This window comes from Prionailurus bengalensis, chromosome D1, assembly GCF_016509475.1.
Source record: "Prionailurus bengalensis isolate Pbe53 chromosome D1, Fcat_Pben_1.1_paternal_pri, whole genome shotgun sequence".
Lineage (NCBI taxonomy): Eukaryota > Metazoa > Chordata > Mammalia > Carnivora > Felidae > Prionailurus > Prionailurus bengalensis.
This window is the reverse complement of record NC_057346.1, coordinates 81,629,736-81,645,780: the sequence shown is the minus strand read 5'-3', so window position 1 is coordinate 81,645,780 and position 16,045 is coordinate 81,629,736. Positions and strand designations below refer to the sequence as shown.

Sequence of the window (16,045 nt, the reverse complement as noted above, 5' to 3'; positions counted from 1 at the left end):
CTTACATTCATATAGCATTTTACAAATTATTTTACAACGTATAATTCTTTCAGTACTCATACAAAATCTAAGCTTGTGAAATGTGTATTAGTACCTGCATTTTCTTCATTAAAAATATGATTATTTGCTCAGGTCACACTGCTATTATATGCTCCAGTCTGACTTGGTTCTCCTAATTCTGAATCTAATGTTCTTTTCAGTTTTCCTCATGTACTTTCTCACCTAGTTCAGTGTCTGTTGCAAAGTGGATCTACTACAATGCTATGATGAATGAGTGAATGAACACCCGTCCTAATAAAGGAAGGTCACTCCACCGCACATATTTTTTTACAGATCTGCTGGCTTTTTCTTTTTCTTTGCAGAATAGAATGGGTAGGTGCTAAGATTGGGCTTTTCTAGAATGTTATTTAGGAATAAAATGGCAAACAGGAGCAACAATTTTTGGGTTGTAACTGAAGATTAAATTATATTCTGCATCAATAATTTGGAAATAATGTAAAACAGAATTTCCTAAGAAAATGGAATTTAATTATATTCCTATGATATTTAATAATCTACCATGTCCAGGAGAATAAGAGCTGTGTTAAGAAGAAAGCCTTCAATAAATTAAGGGGAACATCTGGACCTTTATGCCAGAAGAATCATGTGAATCTCCCTATAGTAAGTAATTTGGCTTTAAGACAGGAAGACTATCAGTCTTTAATGTGGGAGGCAGTGCTCTGCTTTACACTAGGGAAATTACACACACACACACACACACACACACACATGTCAGGGCTTGGCTAATGATGACCTTCAGGACACATATAAGAAAAGCAGAGATTGTTATCTAAGGATCTCATATTAATGTTAAAATCCACTCCAGATAAATTAATATAGTACTAAATAAACTTTACCAATACCACTTTTTTAAAGATAGATTACTGTGTAGTTCATTTCATCAACAATATTTTTGAGAACCTACCATTTAATCAGGCACTATTCTAGGCACTGATGATAGTGATCGAAACAGAAAAAAGAAAGGAAAATTTCTTCTCCTATGTAGTGTACAATCTGATGGAAGAAGAGATATTATGAAAATAACAAAAGACAGCATATCAGATAAGTCCTGTGAAGAAAAATAAGTGCCTTGGGGTGGGAGAGATGAATGCAATTTTAAGTATGATGGCCAGGGAAGGGCCACTCAGCATCCTGCTGAGGAAATGATGTTTGAGCAAAGTCCTGAAAGAGGTGAAGCAGTAATAAGCCATGCACACATCAGGGGCAATAGTATTCCAGACAGAAGCCACAACAATGCCACAGCCCAGAGGTGAGAGGAACCACAGGGGGGCCCTGTGCCCTATGAGATCATCAGTAGGAACTGAAAGCAGGGGTGGTAACTGGGCGTGGCAGCTCATTTTAAGTAAGGTCTGGATGACATAAAAGCTTTTGGAGGTTTTTGAAAACGGGAGTGGTATTATCTGATTTAGGTTGTAAAGTAATTGTCCTAGCTACTCTGTCAAGAAGAGATGTGTGAGAGGTGGAGGAGGGAGGAAAGACTAGAGTGGGCACTGGTTAGAAGGTATTTCAATTTTCCGGTGGGGGAGGTGATGGGATTTCAGACCACAGTGGTACCAGTGAAGGCGATAAGCAGTTGAGATATGCAAATATTTTGAAGACAGAATCACAGGATGAGTTAACAAACCCTATGTAGACATAGAACTATCAAGGAGACTGACTATAAGGAGTTTGGATAGACTAACAGGAACAATGGAATTGTAACAAAGTCTCTTGATATCAACAAAGGCACATAACATAAAATCTATCTTGTTAGCAAAATTTTAAGTGTACAATACAGTATTATTAACCTGACCATAAATACATCTCCAGAATCTAATCAACTTGCATAATCGACGTTTTGTGCATTTTGACTAGCACTTTTTCATTTTCCCCTCCCTCCAGCCCCTGGTAACCACCATTCTACTTGCTGCAAAAAAGAAAAAAAATAAAGGGGGCAGAAGGATAATTTTGGAAGTGGTGAATGTGTTTATGGCATTGATGGTGGTGATGATTTCACAGGTGGATACTTATTTCCAAATTCATCAAGTTGTGTACATTAATTAAATGCAGCGTTTGCATGTCAATCATACCTAAATAAGGTAATTTGAAACAAAACAAGCTATATGTGACAAAACTTGCCTCTCACTCCCAAGAAAAAACAAACTAGTAAATACCCTGACTTGACACTAAGGAATATACAAAAATGAGTAGGGAGGATTGTTTCCTCTCCTTCGGAAAGGAGACAAGGGGTGTTCTCTGATAAGTGTGGTTTGTGGTCACCTAGTTCCAGAGCAGGTAGGCCTGGGAAGCCTAGGCCTTGATAACAACAACAACAACAACAACAACAACAACCAAAAACAAAACAACAACAACAAAAAAAACAGGTTGGACCCAGGATGTCAATTTGTTGATGACAAATGGAAACTCTCTATGAAATTTGCATTTACTAGGATAGAAAGGGCATATCATCTAACATCACCGGTGAGTCTAAATGTGACAAATTACTCACTTGTGATAAAAATAAGAACTGTGGAATTGTGGAATTTTTCAAAAGTCCACTTAGAGTTTCCTTGTAAATTACACTTCTCCTCTTTAGTCATGTATTTATCCAAACGGAGGATTTTGGTAACTTATTATGTAAGAATACCATCTCTTACACAGGTTTGAAGACAAAACTAACAATATTCCTTTTCCAGAAACACATCTAATTCTAATTTCCATAGTTAGAAATTTTGTGTCTCACATATTTGTAGGATTACACCAATGTCTGGAAAGGGTCAAGGGCTCTGTCTTTTTAGGAGACACACCTGGTTCAAGTCCTAGTTCAGGCCCCTGTGTGAGGGAAGAAGTAGCTAGACCACAGACAAGTTACTCCACATGTCTGATCCTCGCCTGATCTGTAGTTGATTATAACCCTGGCTTCATAGAGTTGCCAAGAGGAGTCGACCCACACAGAGTTTAACACGGTCCTTGGCACATAGAATAACTTGATAAATACCAGTTTCTGCTAATACTCTAATTGTCGCTTGACATTATCCAAAAGCCTGTTTTTAGTCATGTGGTTCTTCGTTAATTCACCATTACCCTTGCCAGCTTCGTACCCTGCCTTTTTGGGGGGTATGCGGAAACTTCAGATAATTTCCTGTGTGTGTTACTTAATACAAGAAAGCTATTTAGGGGCAAAATTGTGAGTGATGTGAAGTACTAAACATACTAAACATATAAACAAACTTTATATCAGAGAAAAGCTAGTGTACTGATAGCTGAAAGGCATCCTAAGGTGGTCTTTACTTATATGTAGTAAGAAATTGATTTTTCGTTATAGTCTCAGAAATCTGATTTTGACAGAAGGACGCAGAACATCTTTCAAAGGTGGAGTCATGGCAACCAAGTTTTCAGGATATATTAATAATACCAATACAGTGTTGGGAAAACTGGATAATCACATGTAGAATAGGGAAAATTGGACCCCTTTTTTACACCACTCACAAAAATTGACTCAAAATGGATTAAAGATGTAAATGGAAGATCCACAAGTATAAAACTACTAGAAGAAAACATGAAGATGATGCTCCTTGACTTTGGTCTTGACAACAGTTTTTTGGATATGACAAAAAAAAATCACAAAAAGTGCCAGCAACAATAGCAAAAATAAATAAGTATGACTAAATCAAGCCAAAAAGCGTCTGTACAGCCAAGAAACAATCAGCAAAAAAAGGAAACCAACAGAAGTGAAGGAATATTTTCAAACTATCTATAAAGAGTTTGCAGTTTTCAATATGTATAAGAAATTCCTACAACTCAAAAGCAAAAAAAAAATGATTAAAAACTGGATAAAGGACTTGAATAGGCATTTTCTAAAGAAGACACACAAATGCATGAAAAGATGCTCATCATCACTAATTAAGGAAATGCAAGTTGAAACCACAATGAGATATCACCTCATAGCCAAAAAGACAAGAATTAATAAATGTTGGGAAGGCTGTGGAGTAAAGGGAGTCCTTGTGAACTGTCGGTGGAAATGTAAATGGACACAGCCACTACGAAAATAGTGTGGAGCTTCCTCAAAAAATTAAAAATCAAACTACCATATGATCTAGCTACTCTTCTGCTGGGTATATATCCAAAGAAATGAAAAAAAAAAGGCAATGAAAACAGGACATCAAAGAAATATCTGCACCCTGTATGTTCATTGAAAGATTATTCACAATAGCCAAGACATGGAAACAACCTAAGTTGTCTATCAATGGATAAACACACACACACACACACACACACACACACACACACACACAGTGGAAATTATTCAAATGAGGAAAAAAAAAGAAAACCCTGCCCCTTGTGACAATGTGAGGGCTAAGTGAAATGAGTCAGAGAAAGACATTATTGTAAGTTCCTACTTACATGTGGAATCTAAAAAAGTTGAACTCTTACAAACCAAGTAGAATGATGGCTACCAGGTCATGGAGATAGAGGAATAGGGAGATATTGGTCAAAGGGTACAAACCCTGGAATAAAATGATACCAATACAATACTAATAAAATTATTGTTATGTCATGGAAAATAGTATTGCTTTGGATACTGGAAATTATGGCATAAATTCAGCAAACATTACCCAAAACACACATACTGGAAAATTGATTCTAATGCAAAGATTTCTGTAAAGCCTGGAATCAAGACAAGGAAAGTGAGTTATACAATTTGAAAGGTTAATAGCACTAGGCTATGGTAGCTCAATATACCCATCTCCATATGGTGTTGAGACAGTGGGATATCTTGGGTCAGAGTAAATTCTCCCATTAAGAGTTCTCTAGAGGTGCCTGGGTGGCTCAGACAGTTAAGTGTCCGACTTTGGCTCAGGTCATGACCTCACGGTTCATGAGTTTGAGCCCTGCGCTGGGCTCTGTGCTGACAGCCTAGAGCCTGGAGCCTGCTTCAGATTCTGTGTCTCCCTCTCTCTCTCCCTCTCTCTGCCCCCTTGCCCCATACTCTGTCTCTCTGAATCTCAAAAATAAATAAACATCAAAAAATTTTTTTAAGAAAAAAATAAATTAAAAAAAGAGTAACAAGTATTACCAATGTTTGTCTCTCTGTTTTCATATTTTCTTGTTTGATTATCTACTTTCTGGGTGATCTATTTTCTAACCACAACAATTTAATTAACTTCATTAATCAGTAACCAATCAGTTGGTTAACTAATAGCCTTGTTCTTTCTCTTTATGATTGGATCTCAGGAAAAAAAGTTGATTGCTAAATATAGTTTGCATTTTTCTGCTTTTACCTATTATGTGTTGGTTTATTGTTAACTTTTAACTTTTAAGGTTTTTAGAGCAGTTTGTTGTTTTATGTAGATATGTTCATTGGGTTATGTCCCAATAAACCCATCGTAAGTTGAAAATATCTTTAGTCAAAAATGCATGTAGTACATCTAACCTACTGAACATCATAGCTTAGCCTACCCTACCTTAAATGTGCTCAGAACACTTAGAGTTGGGTGAAGTCATCTACACAAAGCCTATTTTATAATAAAGTTTTGATGATCTCATGTAGTTTACTGAATATTCTCCTGAAAGTGAAAAACAGAATGGTTGTATGGGTACAGGATGATTCTAAATACATTGGTTGTTTGCCCTCGTGATCGTGTGGCTGGCTGGTTGGGAGCTGTGGCTTCTACTGCCCAGCATCATGAGGGAGTATGGTTTACATATCACTGGCCTGGAAAAGGTCAAAATTCAAAGTACAGTTTCTCCTAAATTCTTACCACTTTTGCACAATCGTGAAATGGAAAATTGTAAGTTAAACCACCATAATTCAAGGACTGCCTACATATAAAAATTAGCCATATAAAATCTACATTAAACATCTTATATTAAAATTATAAGTAAGTAAATGTTGGGGCACCTGGGTGGCTCAGTTGGTTAAGCGTCCAACCTTTGGTTTCGGCTCAGGTCATGATCTCACAGTTTGTGAGTTAGACCCCCACATTGAGCTCTGCGCTGACAGTGTGGAGCCTGCTGGGATTCTCTCACTCTTTCTCTCAAAATAAAGAAACTTCAAAAAAGCTTTAAAAAAACAAGTTATAATTAAGTGTATATCAAATGGTTTGTGCAGTGGCCTTTAGCTGATCAATTTATTAATACTTACTAAGACTACCAAGATACTACTTTATAATGGGAATACATTTATTCAAAACAAGTGGTACAAATGTTTTTGTATGTAAGATCTTGCATAAGACATTTATAAGTAAATGCAATTTCACCAGCAGCTTGGGATAAAACTAAGTAAATTACAGGTGCGAATGTGCTTTGCAAACCACATGATAAGCTAAAGTGTCACATTGATCATTAATCACATGAATGTGATCCTGCACATTAGTGTTAAACTTTCACTCCACACAAAGACTCTGCAGTTGCTACACCATTATACTGAAGAGCAAAGTTGGTGAGAGCACCTGAAACTCCACCCTCATAACTCACCTTCACTGTGTTTGCCTTTGGCAGCCCACACACTCTTCTCTAGCTCACAATGAGATGAGCACAACTTTCGCAAGCCTGTGAGAGGGAACAAAGGAACAAGAAAAATTTTGCTTAGAAACTCAGTAGACCAGAAAGAGAATAGAAAATTATCATGAAAAAAGAGCTTTTCATGTTGACTATAGCTGCTGTAAAACTGCTATCTGGTATAGGTCAAATTAGTTATAAAGAAGTGTGTAGGAAGACACAACTTTTCAGTAAATTGCATTAGAAACTAAGCAGGTGGGTAGGTCTGTGTGCTGTTATGCAAGCTGATTTAGCTGTCGACTTTGAAAAAGCTTAGAATGGCTAGACCTTCCAATTACTTTTTCCCGGGGTGAGTAATGCACTCTTCTAATATCCTGCCCACCCAAACTCAAAGGCTGTATCTTTCTCTTTGTTCACCCTCTGCTCTTCTGTTCAGCCATGCCAAATCAGCAGAATTCCCTGAACATGACCTCTACTTCTTTGACTCTGGAATTTTGGTCAATCTTTTCTCTGTGCCTAAAATGCCTTCTCTACCCATGAGATTGAGGGAAAGTCTACTCTTCTTTTAAAAGAAGACTCAGCTCTAAGGCTACCTTGACAGGCACTTTTCTAAGTGACACCTCCATTTAGAAATAATCATTCCCTTTAAATAAGCCTTTCTCCAGAAATGTTTCTAAGCCTCAAAAGATACCTAATAAAATATAGTAGATGTTTCTATCATCTACTGTTGCTATGTGACTGTGGGGAGATTAAGATCTCTAACCTCATTTTTTTTTCTTCTGCAAAATAGGAATAATAATAACTACCTTGGAATGTTGTTGTAAACATTAAAGTCTATGCTTATAAATTAGCATTTGTGATGTTAAGTTCTGGCTTCGGTCCTAGTTCATAGTAAGCATTCAATAAGTGGTAGCAATCAACAGCTTCTTCTGCCTATAATTACAGTAATTCCTTCATGTTTATCTGTATGAAGTCCAAGAAGGGCGCTGCTGGAATCTCAAATTTGTATCCGACCCATCAGAAGCACAGGTGATAACCTGGGTTTAGGACTGGCATCTGGAGCTGGGGGGAGAGGAGTCTTACAGGACTGAGCTTATAACCTGTGGAATCCAATGCTATCTCCAGGTAAATAGAGTTATAATTGAATTGAGTTTTATGACACTCAGCTCGTATCCCAAGAATTGCTTGTTGGTATGGGGACTCCCCCTCACACTAGAATTGGTATCAGAACCTATTTAGTAGGAAGCCTCATATTTTAGTAGCAGGTCAACTAAATAAATTGGTTTCTTACAATAACAGAAATAAAACAATTCTATAGTTTGTCTATTATTTTGATTCTGGAGTGTGAATATTCTTATAAAGGCAGGGGCTTGAGAAATTTAATGATGACCAGATAAATATGTAATAGAGTCTGTTTTATAATAGTAGAGTTTATTTTATAAAAGTACAGTATATTTTATACTGTGTTGCACAATATGCCTTTAAATATCGGTTTATGGATCATAAGATTGAAAGAGATTTGAAGACTATTTAATCTAACCCAACTTACTTCACAGATGAGCAAACTGAGACTCAGTGTGTGTTGTATTATGGGCTTGTTAGGAAATATGCAGCTTGGAAGCCACAGAGCTGAGACTTAAGCCCAGGTTTCTTACCTGGCACTTATATAGAAGCCTGTTTAGATGTTCCAGTCGTGCTATGAATATGACAAAACAGATAAAATGGTTTTGGGGAGGCAAAGACTAGATTTTTTTTTCAGAATTGCAATAGTAATTTTAAACAACATTTTCAGGTAATGATAGGATTTAAGCTGAATTTGAAGAGTATGAATTTGAAGAATTTGAGTAGACCAAGAAGGTTACAAGGTTAATTCAATGTGAGAAATAATGAAGGATAGTGTGGAAGTAAAATAGCCAAGGCTTTGTGAGAGGCCTGTTTGTGTAACTCAGACCAATAGAGGCAGAGAATGACATAAGGAAGCCAGGAAACATGTAGTCCAATTCAATCATGCAATAGTCAACAAAACTGAAAAATCTTGTCTTTTTCACTAGATCATTAACTGCATCTGAAGGAAACTGAAGAGAGGTCCTAATTACTGAAAGCAAGTTATAGGAAGATTAATCTGGCAATTGTGGGCAGAAGATTATGGAAAAGTTTCCAAGATCACCTGGGAACTCTTAAAGGTAGGTTGAAGCTCCAATCAAGGTTGTAGCAGTAGAAACTCAAATATATGAGCAACATTACAAAAGATACATCAGAAAACCATAGTTGGCTGGTGAATTTGAAAAAGGGGAGAGACAGAAATAAAATGATAGTTCATGTTAATATTTTAAGTTCCAGAAACCTGACACATGTTTTCCACAGGCTAAACAGGGAGGAAGGTCAAGTAGGTATGAGATATGATAGGCTCAGTTTAAGACTTACTTACTTTGGGTTGAATTTGGGATAATTCAGTACACGGGCTCATGAGCCTGAGGGGGAGATAGGAGTAGGAGATATAGACCGAGATGTTATGCACATAAAGGTGAGGGCTGAATCTACATAAGGAGTAAACCCTTGGAAAAGAATATGGGAAAAAAAAAGTACAGGGGGCCAAGACAGATTCCTGACCAATGACAAGAGCTGGTTGCAGAAGAAAGAAAGGAAACCAAAGAAGACATGAAGTGGAGTATTTGGAAAAAACAAACAAACAAACAAACAAACAAAAAAACCAAAAAACAAAAAACAAAGAACTGAAAATACTATAGTGTTTATCTTAGGAGAACTCTATATCCTAAATGTAGTTGGAAAGGCTGTCCTCTATGTCTATGTTTATCAAGTTCAAAATACTAGTTTCTATGTCAGTATGTATATCTGGCTGAATATTTAAATCTTGTATGAAAATTAGAGAAAGCTCAGTAAAGAATGTTGAAAGAAGAACTTCACATTAGACTAATTCATCTTCAGAAACACAACAGTGAGTTAAAATATTTCATTAAAATTTTGGTTTTTAAGTAAGTTCAGACTACTTGTTAAATATTGGAAATCAAAATTGCTATTGCTGTGAAAGCCCTCTGTTAAGAAGATTTATGACTAAGGCAAAAATTAGGTCTGTAGTCCTACACAATGGAAAAGCCTAAACTAATCTGGTTAAGTAGCTTAAATAAACTGACAAATCTGGACACCAATATCATCAGAGGAATTGCATATAATCTGGAAAGGAAGGGCAGCCAACGTGAGAAGTCATTCAACTGCAAAAGCTGAGACTCATCAATGTTGCTTGCAAACACTTACTGATTCAATGAATAATGATCTCTAAACCAGAATGAATTACACACTATAAATGCTGAAGCAAGTTAACCTACACCTGTTCTTCTTGATTAGGATCAAAGGTGTTTGTGTGAATTTTCTTTTCAAAGAAATGATGCTCATTAGTTCATTAGTTCAGAATGAAAGTGAGTCATGACCAACTAAGTGGATAACCTTGGGAAGTTCCCTTTTCCTTAATTTATGTCTTTGTAAAATGAGGGAATGGAACTGGGTGATCTAAAGTCCCTATTCTCTTATTAAAAAGTAGTTTCCAAATTATTAAGCTAGGGTTAAAATATGTTTCTTATCAAACCCTCTGCAACCTGACTTTGCACATAGTTGTAATACAGACATGGATATAGGTATGGGATAAATAGTATGATCTAGGGAAAACATTGAATTTAATCATCTGATTGAAAGGAAATAGATTTTCTAGAATAAATTTGTGGAAGGCCTAAAGACAAATATAGATACGCGTCATGTGGAAAATAAATACAAACTTTATGAGTTTGTAAATGACTTGTAAATACAAGTCTTTATGATAAGACTTTAAACATAGGAAGGCAAAAGTTCTGCTTCTAAGGCAGGAAAGCTTTTAGGAGGTGGGGAAAAAAGATTAGCTGGTTGTTTAGCTCAAAGACAGTAGTGTATGTGGAATTATTATACAGTAATATGAATGCCACGTATGGATGATAAAGGTTTTTGAAGCAATTGTGAAACAATTACTCAAAAGTGGGTCTTCCGTTCATGTTGTTCGGTTAGCAACTCTACACCTCAGCAGTTACCCAAACGGCAATACATCCCCCAGCCCACCGCCAAGGCTGCTAGGAAGGCACAGCCATAGGGTTTCTCTTTTAGGGAGCCAAAAAAGTTATTTCTGAGCACATTCTCTATCATCCAAAAAATTAGACATTACTCATGAAAGTTTCTAGAAATCCAATATTAACAAGTGAATGGAAGAGGAAATCAAGATACGCTTTAAACTGCAGTCATTCCAGGGGCACCTGGGTGGCTCAGTCGGTTAAACGTCCAACTTCAGCTCAGGTCATGATCTCGCGGTCCGTGAGTTCGAGCCCCATGTCGGACTCTGTGCTGACAGCTCAGAGCCTGGAGCCTGTTTCAGATTCTGTGTCTCCCTTTCTCTCTGACCCTCCCCCATTCATACTCTGTCTCTCTGTCTCAAAAATAAATAAACATTAAAAAAATTATTTTTTTAAATAAACTGCAGTCATTCCTTAACACGTATATGGAGATTGTTCTTGTAAAAGAGTGTGAAAACTTAGGAACAATTAAAGAGTAAGAATTAAAACAAAATGTGATTAGATTGCCAACATTTCTAAAAACATTCATAATAGCCAGGGTTGGCAACATGTAGAGAAATGGGTGCTGCCATATAGTCTTGATAAGACTTTAAACTGGCAAGTCCCATTCACCAGGGGCAATTTGGCAGTGACTTACAAACTGAAAATGCACATACACTTTAATGGAACAGTTCTACTCCTGAGAGTCTCTCTTCCTGAAACACACACACAGAGCCTAAATATAGATGCACAATGTTTATTGCTTTACTACGCCTAAAGTTGGGAAACAAATCATAAAACACATTTGTATGTGTACATTTTACAATCCTATGAAAAGGTCATTAAAATGGATGAGATGGGGGTGCCGGGCTGGCTCAGATGGTAGAGCATGTGACTCTTGATCTCAGAGTTGTGAGTTCAAGTCCCACACTGGGTGTAGAGATTACTTAAAAACAAAATCTTAAAATGAATGAGGTGGATCTACATGGACTGATATAAAAATATATTATTCTATATTCTTAAGTGGAAAATCAAGTTTCAAAAATTATTATACTATGACCTCCCTGGTTGCAACCCATCCTCTAATATGTATTTACCTGTACTATATAAATTAGCAAGACCATAGAGTAATGTATACATTAAGTTGTAACAGTAGTTATCTGCGGTGAGTGGCTTAGAGATGTAATGGGGGAATGTACATTTCATTATTATAAAATTTTATAGGAACAGCCTGCAATTTGAGAATGTTAATTTCAAATAATAGAATAATTAACATGAATCTAATGGGCAAAGAGGTAATGCTCCTCTTTGGGGACTTTTATATTACATATGAATCCTTAACACTAAACATTACATAAATGTTAATCTACACTGGCTATTGCTGCAAGTGATACCTTTAAGTCGCTTAAAAAAATGAAATGGAAAGCTTCTTCTATTCTATAAAACAACTTAAAATTTAAAAAAATATTAAAAATATTTAAATACTAAAGAATATTAATCCTCACTAATAATCAATGACGGGAAAACAAGAATATGGCATCATATTAGCAGAGCTAAAAATGGATAATAATTAAGATTTGCGAGAGTTTGATCAAGCTATTTTTATATATTGCTGGTGGTAACAATTTTTCTCATGGCATTATAATCTCTTTCATACATATATACGGCTACATAAAAGCTGAAAATAAATATTTTAGAATATTAAAAATGCTAACATCCAAATAATAATAACTTTCTTCTCTGAACTTTAAATACATTCCAGCTGTTGTAATTATTTATTTTACTTCTGTAGTGAGATAAATATAAAGAAATTTGTGAAAATAGTATTTATTTTTTTAAGTTTTTTTTCAATGTTTATTTATTTTTGAGAGAGAGACGGAGTGTGAATAGGGGAGGGGCAGAGAGAGAGGAAGACACGGAATCTGAAGCAGGCTCCAGGCTCCGAGCTGTCAGCTCAGAGTCTGATGCAGGGCTCAAACTCATGAACCACAAGCTCATGGCCTGAGCCCAAGTCCGACACTTGGCCGGCTGAGCCACCCAGGTGACCCTGAAAATAGTACTGAAAGACTTCAGTTTATTCATTAGAATATCAAAGGTATTCTGACTTATGTCATTTTTTTTTTTTTTTAGTGAACTCTTCTACATTAGCCACTTCTGTATGAAGGGGCCTTTTTCCCTCACTTCTCCAAAAATTGAGCTAACATTCAGTTCATGTATAAGGAGTTGTGTAAGACAGATACCACATGACGGCTGGCAGTTTGGCTGGATCCTGGCAGGTGCCTATACAGCCTCTGACCAGTACCTGGAGCTTAGCAGGGCTGAATCACCAGTCTCTTTCCCACTTTGAAATTTTTGATATTAATCATTCTCTACCGCCTTTAACCGTAATAATTCTTCTAACAGATGCAGGTTTATTTATATGATAGGGCTTAAAAAATGAGATGAGAAGGCAAAGGTCTGTATTGATTTCACTTTGAGCCTACTTCTTTTCCTTTGAAACTACATCATTGGGGAAAAAATAAAACAGTCAATGCTCTATGGTATTAAGGTATTTATATGTGCAACAATAGATGCATACGCATATTTTACCTGAATCATTCATTCATCTCTCTCTCTCTTTCTCTCTCTCTCTCTCTCTCTCACACACACACACACACACACACGCACACATGCACACACATACACCCCTCTGGCATAGCATCAAAGGCTTATAGAATGACAGAGCCAAAAGAAATTTAGATCCTGTCATCTAGCAGTTTTAAAAGCACGATCCTTGGAGCTCTTGGGTTCTGTGTAGCTTCTCAAGGAAATCTAGGAAGGTGGGAGGGTGTTCAGAGTGTACACAATTGAGCTACTTTAGCTCTGGTTTAAATAAAACCTCTATTTCACTTTCACATCTCACACAGCCTGAGTGTAGCTACTTTAAAAGTACTTCAACCACTGACCAGGTCCATTTTACTCATTTAATAGGTTAGGAAATTAGTGTCCTAGAAAGTTCAGTTACTTAACCAAGGTTCTAAAGCTATGGCAGAGACAGGTCAAGGTATTTAGATTTTTAATTCCAAATGGAAATTGGAAAGCTGATGACAGTGGAAATTCTCTGTAATTCTGGTTTTTCCATGGGGTTGCTATAGCTTATGAAACTCACATTATGAAGAGGCAATTAAGAAAATGAAGAGGTAACCAGGCAACAGTAGTGCCATTTTCTTAATAATGTGAGAGATATTATGCAGGGATAGGTTACTTCTGCTTCAGCTGAGCTGGTGCATATATGGGACAACACAGGCTGAGCATCTGCTGGGAATTAGCATAGACTTTTTGCTACACACCTGTTCTGCAGAAGAATATCTATAATGAAAGCTCCAGCAGCTTGCTCCTATACGACTGCCAAAATCTGAATAAGTAATACCCCCTGGCCACATCGTAACATAAGGCAGAGTTGGATCCATGACAAAGCTCTAAAAAAAAAAGTGAGGTTTGGTTGGAAAATTATGTATGTGTGTGTGTGTGTGTGTGTGTGTGTGTATGTATACATACATATATATATATATATATATATATATATATATATGTAGAAGTAAATGGAATTTTGTGTACCATTCCTCTCCCGTGGGCTTTGGTTTCCTAATCTGTAATGAGGGGAAGGAGACTGTTCTTTAAAATAGTTTTCAATGCTTATGTTAGTTGAAGTGGGTGCTTTTTGTTTTTAAAATCAGATTCACCTTCAAGAGGGAAAAAAAACAAAAAGAGGAAAAACATCAGCAATTGTCTAAGAGACACTTTATCGGGCATTTGTATTATGTTTTAAAATACCATCTCAGACAAGCTATAACATGAAAATGTATATTATTTAAAAAATATGCCTTTTTGTTAACTTTTTTTTTAATGTTTATTTATTTTTGAGACAAAGAGAGACAGAGCACTAGTGGGGGAGGGGCAGAGAGCGAGGGAGACACAGAATCTGAAGGAGGCTCTGGGCTCTGAGCTGTCAGCAAAGAGCCCAACATGGGGCTTGAACCACAAACTGTGAGATCATGACCTGAACTGAAGTCATGAACTCAACCAACTGAACCACCCAGGCACCGCAAAAATATGCTTTTGAATAGAATAAGAAAGATAGAAAATAATTATTTTTAAATGTGAGATGTGTATGTGTGTCCAAGGCATAATAATTCCACATGTACACCTGAAGTTAAACCACAATTAGAAGAAAAAATGTGCCAACAGGTAGACTTATCTCCCTCAAATTCATATTCATAACCTTAAGTGGGTCCTTTATGGTTACCAGCAGTCAATATCTTTCCCTGGTCATCTTGTTTTCCTACTCACCTAGAAGACTATTTTGTATTTTATTCCCTTATTTCAAATTCTGTCTTCTAACACCCACCTCCTCCCCACTCTACACTCTCAGCTGATAATTTTGCTTCCTATTTCACTGAGATTGAAGCAATCTATAGAAAACTTCCACAGCTTCCACCCACATACTGGCATCTGTACCCATATATTCTGACTTCCTGCCTGATACTCTACATAAACGAACTGCATTCCCAGCTAAACCCATCTCCTCTGCTTATTCACCTACTTCAGCCCAATAATTCCCTCATGCTTTTGAATAGAAAGATTCCTTACAGAATCAAGTCCAACCTCCCATCACCATGAAAGCATTAATCCCTAAAAAATTGGTAAGAATAAAGAAAAAAAAAAGCAACCTTTTTTGGCTCCAGTTCTCCTGATGTCTTTTTTTCTCAATTTATTTGTTTCCTTTTGCTCCAAAATTCCACAAACGTACAGTCAATAGACACATTACTAATTGCTCTTCTTAAATCTTCCACAAGTTTTGTGGTTTTCTTTGTTCATTTGTTTTGCCCCATACGTCCACTAAGATTTGTAATAGGGTCACTGATGGTCTCTTTACTGCCAAAGTCAAAAGTCAGTCTTAATCTTCATCTTATTGGCTACATTAGGGACATTTGACATAATTGCTTATGTTTTCTTCCTTGATACACTATCCTCACTTGGCTTCCAAGGTGTTACAGTTCCTTCACTCTTCGCCAACTCTCTAGATAGATGCTCCTTCTTAGTTTCTGTTGTATGTTCCTCTCATCCTTTGACCTTTTAACTTTGGAAAGGTCTATGACTCAGGCTTTGGACCCTTCCTTTCTTTACTCTATTCTCTATCCTTGGTGATCTAACCTGTCTCATAATTTTAAATATTATCTATATGCTCATACCTCGTAAATGCATATCTCCCATCCAGATATCTCTCCCTAACTCCAGGCATTTATATCACATCTGTCTTTACATTTCTATTTGGTCTGAAAGAATTGTGTCCAAACTCAACATTCTTATGAATCTTCTGATATTTGTTCCCAGACCCAACTCAACCATAGTTTTCCCATCTCAATCAATGGGGGAAA

At 36.6% G+C, this 16,045-nt stretch overlaps 1 protein-coding gene across 1 annotated transcript in view; it reads right to left on the bottom strand.

Moving 5' to 3' along the window:
• ANO3 (anoctamin 3) overlaps window positions 1-6,899 on the bottom strand; it is a 296,517-nt gene extending 289,618 nt beyond the window's left edge. Inside the window, exon 1 of the mRNA XM_043580834.1 lies at window positions 6,517-6,899. The gene's annotated coding sequence lies outside the window, so the exon portion shown is untranslated. The remainder of the gene's footprint in view (window positions 1-6,516) is intronic.
• Between the last annotated feature and the right edge of the window lie 9,146 nt (window positions 6,900-16,045).